Genomic DNA, 6,746 nt, shown 5'->3' with positions numbered 1-6,746 from the left:
TCATGGCTGGTGAGGCACTGACTCTTCACGTTTACAAATATAATATTTTGACCTAAATCAAAATATAATATTATTTTCAAAAGCTTTTTTTGTCTGATGCTTCGATTAATTTTAAACAGACAGTTCAAAGGATACCCAAAAAATTTAATTTGATCATTTAAATATTGAATTGTTCTCTCTTAGTACAGGGTATATGCAGGAATCCTGAAGTCAAATTTAATACCTTTTAAGACCTTTTTTAAGACCCTTTCCATACATTTTAAGACCTCATCGCCACTTGGAGTTCTAACCGGTTACATTGGCAACACACTTTACCTCACATTTACTATATTGATTGTAAGATAGCAAAACTAAACAGAGTGCAGACAGACTACTGAAACCTCCTTTCCACATGAACTTCAACCTCTCTGTGAAGGTCAGGTTTAATGCAGTATGCTGCTTTTTTGCTTCTGTACACTCTGTGCTCTTTCATTCCAGTAAAACTCCTCAGAAACCATTAGAAACCAGTATTTGACCAATAAACAAAACAATTGACAAAACTTTGAACTATGAAATATGTTAAACTTTGGTGAGCTTCAGCGGGGTAATGCCGTATAGGAGCTCCCTCACAAATACCGAGGGGTTCAATTGGGCTGGGGCTGTCCGGGGCTAAGCCCTGGCACATAGGACGATACTCTGACGTCATCAACCTCACACATTTGTTATATGTTTACAAAAAAGGATATATATGTTAAGACTTTTCTCGTTCTTAATATAGACTATATTTAGGGTCGATATGTGTTGACTTTACTTTAAAATAGCAGATCACTGTGACCGGATATAGTTTGGCTTAGACCCGGGCCCCACGAGGACGCATACGGTAAAACGCATACGCAAGCGCAAAAAAGGCTTCCGTTCACACGCATTCGATTCATTAACGTGTCCGTTCACACTAGACCGCTGGAAAAGCTGGAAACGATGTAGTACATATGTCAGGCCTGCAAGTGGCGCTGCTGCCGCCCGAAATACACCAAAAGCAGCGAAGAAGACCCCGGAGCATGGTTGACACACACACACACACACACACACACACNTGTGAAGAAATCAACTGTGGGAGCAATTATTAGAAAATGGAAGACATACAAGACCACTGATAATCTCCCTCGATCTGGGGCTCCACGCAAGATCTCAGGGTGAGATCTTGCGTGGAGCCCCAGATCGAGGGAGATTATCAGTGGTCTTGTATGTCTTCCATTTTCTAATAATTGCTCCCACAGTTGATTTCTTCACACCAAGCTGCTTACCTATTGCAGATTCAGTCTTCCCAGCCTGGTGCAGGTATACAATTTTGTTTCTGGTGTCCTTTGACAGCTCTTTGGTCTTAGCCATAGTGGAGTTTGGAGTGTGACTGTTTGAGGTTGTGGACAGGTGTCTTTTATACTGATAACGAGTTAAAACAGGTGACATTAATACAGTTAACGAGTGGAGGACAGAGGAGGCTCTTAAAGAAGAAGTTACACGTCTGTGAGAGCCAGAAATCTTGTTTGTTTGTAGGTGACCAAATACTTATTTTACAGAGGAATTTAACAATTAATTCATTAAAAATCCTACAATGTGATTTCCTGGATTCTTTCCCCCCATTCTGTCTCTCATAGTTGAAGTGTACCTAGGATGAAAATTACAGGCCTCTCTCATCTTTTTAAGTGGGAGAACTTGCACAATTGGTGGCTGACTAAATACTTTTTTGCCCCACTGTATGTGTATGTGTGTGTATATAAGAGCTGAGGAATATATAAATATTTGATCGGCTAGATATCGTATCAGCTAAAGCACGCTAGCTATTTAAGCTAACGCCAGCTACATGTATTTAATAACTCTCCACATTCTAGACCTGAAGAACTTAATGAGATAACGTTTACTGTAAAGGGATCTTACATGTGCACATGATGGCTACATACATGATGACATGCTGAAATACTGACGCTAGCTACATTCTCTAGACAAAAAGTCAGCATCCTCCCCATGAACCATATAGATCATAATTGTAATTTGCAGTTTACATTAGAGCTGCAAAACAAACCATTGATTACATAGACACTACCCTCCATACTCGGCCGGTGAATTCAGGAGGAATTCAAAGCTCGACAGGCCTGTTTTGCAAAGGTGTGGTTGCTTGACTATAAAAATGAATACTCTAGGAGTGGGTTAAATAGTCAAATTAAATTTTGACATCTCTTCATTCATCAGCCATTTGACCGCTTTTTTGTCGAACTAAGACCTGTGAAAAAGTGGGACAGGTTCTATTTGTGGTACTGCTATATTGGGGGTCATGCCTCTTAAAAGCTGTGGCAAAGCCTGCTGTTTATGAGCTGGATAACACGGCTCTGACAGCGTATCAATCCCTCACTTTTCAGCCAAGGACACCAAGAAAAATGTCAGCTTGGACAGATGATGCGGCCTCTGAATTTCAGAATTACACTAGAGGTCTATCAAGTTTACACCGCGGCTTCCAGCCCCTTCTAGTATGACAATTAATCCTTTGAAAGCCACACACTTGCAGCGGAGAGGCACTATTATGACCTCGTTTTAAAGAGCAAAAGTTAATGTGAGCATGTACTTGTGGACAGGATAAAGAACATGTGCAAACAAGGGACATCTTGATCTTGATTTTGCAAGAGTATCAAAATGATATCTCTGCTCCATAGCAATAATTATACCGCTTGAAATGGTATGTTAATATAAAAGTCATTTGCAACCTTTTGCTAACACCTTTCAAAAGTGTTTCTGCAGGAAGACATTTGTACACACATCTTTATCTGCTTACACCACTGCACAACTGCAACCATGGCAACGTAAACAAATCAGGCAAGATTGCAGCCACAGATTTCATAAATTAAATGCTTTCATTCTCTCTAAATTAAACGTAATGCTTGTTAATTGCATTGCTCGTTAATTGTATTGGAAAAATAACAGACACACAATGCAGGCAGTTATCTCGACAACACAGCCCAGTGTGACTCACATCTCCACCATTATCCCACACATGTGAGAGGAAAGATAAGTCTAACCTACAAACCCAGGAGTGATACTTATAAAACATTTATCAGACCACCACTACAGTCTGCGTGGACCAATCGTTGGCCTTTCTTCCCTCTTTATCACTTCCCCCTGCAATATCCTTTCTCTCTGTATGATGCTTACATCCCACTGCCTTCTCTTCCACCCCACTTGCCTTTAGCTGCAAATGGTAAATGCAGGCTTATACCTGTTGACCTACATGACTGCTGTCTTGCCAGGCTTAAACACAGGAAGCCTTTTCTATATTATTGAGAGCACAGTAATGTGTTGGAAGCAGGCTATCCTTTGACCACCTGGGTTCAATTAAGCACAAACTGGAAGACAGCAAGTGAAGAGTCATGTATTTAGTTTTATGAGGCAATAAGCAACTTTAAAGAAAAGAACAGATGAATTTAAGATGCCAAAAAGAACGATCTGTACATTAGGATAAGCTTAATAATGGTCGCTTACTGCATTCTAGTAACCTCTGCCGCGGGGATAGGTTTCCAGTACAGTTAGGCGGTTTGTTTGTCTGTTTGTAAGCAGGATTACGGAAACCCGAATAGTGTAGATGTTGTGACTAAACAGATACAAACAACTTCTATCTTTTACTGCACGGCATGTATGTCTTTTATTAACACAGCTAAAAGCTCAAAAAGAAAGCTGTTGGAAAACATTTCTCTCAACATTCTGAGTTTCCAAAGTAACACACTGACACCGTCCAATATTTAGTCACTGTGTCGTGTGAAGGTAAAACATTCCAGAAAAGGCTAACAAGATGCTTCTATATGTACAATGTTGCCAAAAACTGACTGTGGGATATATTCAATCACTTCGTTCAAAATCCATTTTAATTATATGTTTTGCATGTGTGCTAAGACTATACAATTAGCTATGTGTATATAAACTGTTGTATACCCGCACAACAAGAAAAGAGAAAAAGCTGCATTGTAAATTGCAGAAGTTGAATGAATCTATTGAGAGCCAGTCAGGATAACAGTGAGGAGGAGGTCTAATGGTAACATGAAAAAAGACAAGTATTCAGCCAACAAAGTCTGACCTACACCTCAATGACTTTCATGAGAAAGATCAGAATGACTTTGGGATCTGGAAGGCATTTCAGTGCTGCCTGCCACAGTCCAAATACAGTGTAAAGAAATAATAAAGTATGTCTACAGAGACTGTGAAATCCACATTAGATAGATTCCATATGTCAAACACACTGTGTCATATATTTCAGTGGATTTAGGTCAAGCAAATACTAAAAGGGACAAAGAAAAACATTAATATGGACATTTAGAAAAAACAGACAGTGGTTTAAAGTTCCAACTCAAGATAATCATACAGTTACTCATTGAAACTAAGGAGCAAAACAGCCCCCAATTAAATCACTCCACGACACGTCGACCCCCTTTCATCTTGAAAACATAATGCTCCTGTTCACTTTACTTTTGTCTTTGAGATACTCCTTTGATTATGTTTTGAATTTGTCGTCCCCAATCAATACTTTTGAGGTTTAAGCGCGCCCAATCAGAAGTCATGTTACAGAAAGTCAAACAAATAAAGACAGACATGAGAAAAACAGTGACTTTGTAATTGATAACCATTGTTGAGCATGAAATAATTCCTTTATTATAGACTGTATTAATGATGCAGCTTAATTAGTATCAATATCAGTGGGTATCAGGCTCAATTCCTGGTTTGTGCCAACACATACTGAAATAACATTCAATAGTAAAAAGCTGGAAGAAACACTTTGGATTAACAAAATCTGTTCTCTATATATCCAGAGAACAGATTTTCTATGAAACCTCTAGTAGTAGTTTGGCAGCAGTCACAACTGTAAAGGCTGAAAAGTGAGACTAGATATTACTTCCGACTGGTATCTTCTATCTTGACAAAACAGTGCTTTGTCTACATGAAATGCTATATATAGTCAACCTTCTCTCTCCACTAAACAGCTTCTGATCTAATGCGGGTTGCGAGGCAGTGGTGGGTCGGGTGTGAAAGGATGATATGCGTCTAGTGGAGATGTTCTCATCAGCGGATCTCAGCCCCCCGACTCATACCAGTCCACATGACTTCACACACTGATGCTCACTGATAACGTGAAGGGATTAGGGTCACTGTATCCAGATGTGTGTGTGTGTGTGTGTGTGTGTGTGTGTGTGTGTGTGTGTGTGTGTGTGTGTGTGTGTGTGTGTGTGTGTGTGTGTGTGTGTGTGTGTGTTAGAGCTACAATGGATCATAAAACTCACAGTTTGAAACAAATTCAGTCTTTTTTTGGATCAGCTAAAAGAAAAAAAGAAAACATCCTGAAAAGTGTTTATAAATCGCTGGACTCTATGCCTGGAGGGCCAGTGGAATTTGACCCTTAATGTCTACCCCTGGTAGTTCTACAATACCTTAAAATCCATTATAATATGACGGATCAAAGTCCACAGAGTCTACTATGATGCAAACGAAACACAGATAGGACCTTCTACATGGCTACCGTGGTTATGACAAACTGCAGTAATGCCACCTGAAATGCATTGCATCTTTGGTGGTGTAGTGGTTAAGATGAAGAATACCACAGCATTAGCATGTGATCGCAATTTGTTTTATTTTACCGCTTCTAAAAAACAGAGGGTGAGCTTTAAGGGTTCTTGATTGTAATCTGGAAATGCATCTCTATGTGCAGCCAAACACTGTCTCTTAAACTCCCCAGAAATATAAATAATAGGGATGCTCCGATAGCCAATCTTGGGGCCGATCGCCGGAATCAGTATCGGCCAATACCGATCGCTGATCCGATCGAGTGGGAGGGGCCTATGGGGATCTTCCATTTAAAGTGATGTTTAAAACTCAGTTAATGGGGCTCATTCACTGGCGCTTCCACAAACAACAACCAACATAATTATTACATTCAAATGAAGTACATTATTCAACTTTACATTAACTTTGGACAATAACACGGAGAAATGAGCGGAAGCGCTCTCTTTTCCTCTCTCCCCCTCTCTCTCTCTCCTGACAGCCTGTCAGTATCTCATGCAGCTCACTGATCCAGTAACGAGTGACCCGGCAGTGAAGAATAAATATATGTATAACTAGTTTAGCTTGTTCCAGAGGTAGATAAAATAGCTCAAGTGTGTTAGGGTCTACTGCCCCTACATACGGCGCGTGCGTTGCCGCTTCAACGCTTCTGGCTCAGCATTTTAAATGAGGGTGACGTCACGTTTCGCCGAGAACTGGCATTGTGGGCAAAGCGTAGCTTCGTCTCGCGGGTGCTCGCTGCAAAAGTAGAGGCAACTGTTTCTACTGTTTGACGCCTCGAGCGGAGGGCGTCAGCCAATCCAAATCACTATTGGCCAGTAGCAAACGCGTGGCTTGTGTGTCCTGGGGCGGGAGGATTCATGTGATCGGTTGTGTCGAATTTCAGCCCCCGCCGCAAGCGACAACGCAGCCGCCTGTTAGGGGCGTAACTCTTGTGTGGTTTTGCTCCGCTCACCGGTCGCGTCACAGGGGCGGAGCTGCAGGATTTTTGCTGCTTTCACACACGCTTGCATACCGCTATTTTATTGTCATTTTCGGACACTCAAAGACTGCCAGACTGGTGAAGCATTTTGGCGAGCTTGGTTTTTGCCGCGCACCAGAGAAAAGGGTCATGGTTGATTTTACCGTCATGAATTTTACGTGTATGCGATCGGCGTCTCGCGATCGCAGTTTTT

This window comes from Notothenia coriiceps, unplaced genomic scaffold, assembly GCF_000735185.1.
Source record: "Notothenia coriiceps isolate Sejong01 unplaced genomic scaffold, NC01 NC01_scaffold00015822, whole genome shotgun sequence".
NCBI classification, from domain to species: Eukaryota; Metazoa; Chordata; class Actinopteri; order Perciformes; family Nototheniidae; genus Notothenia; species Notothenia coriiceps.
This window is presented reverse-complemented; position numbering follows the sequence as displayed.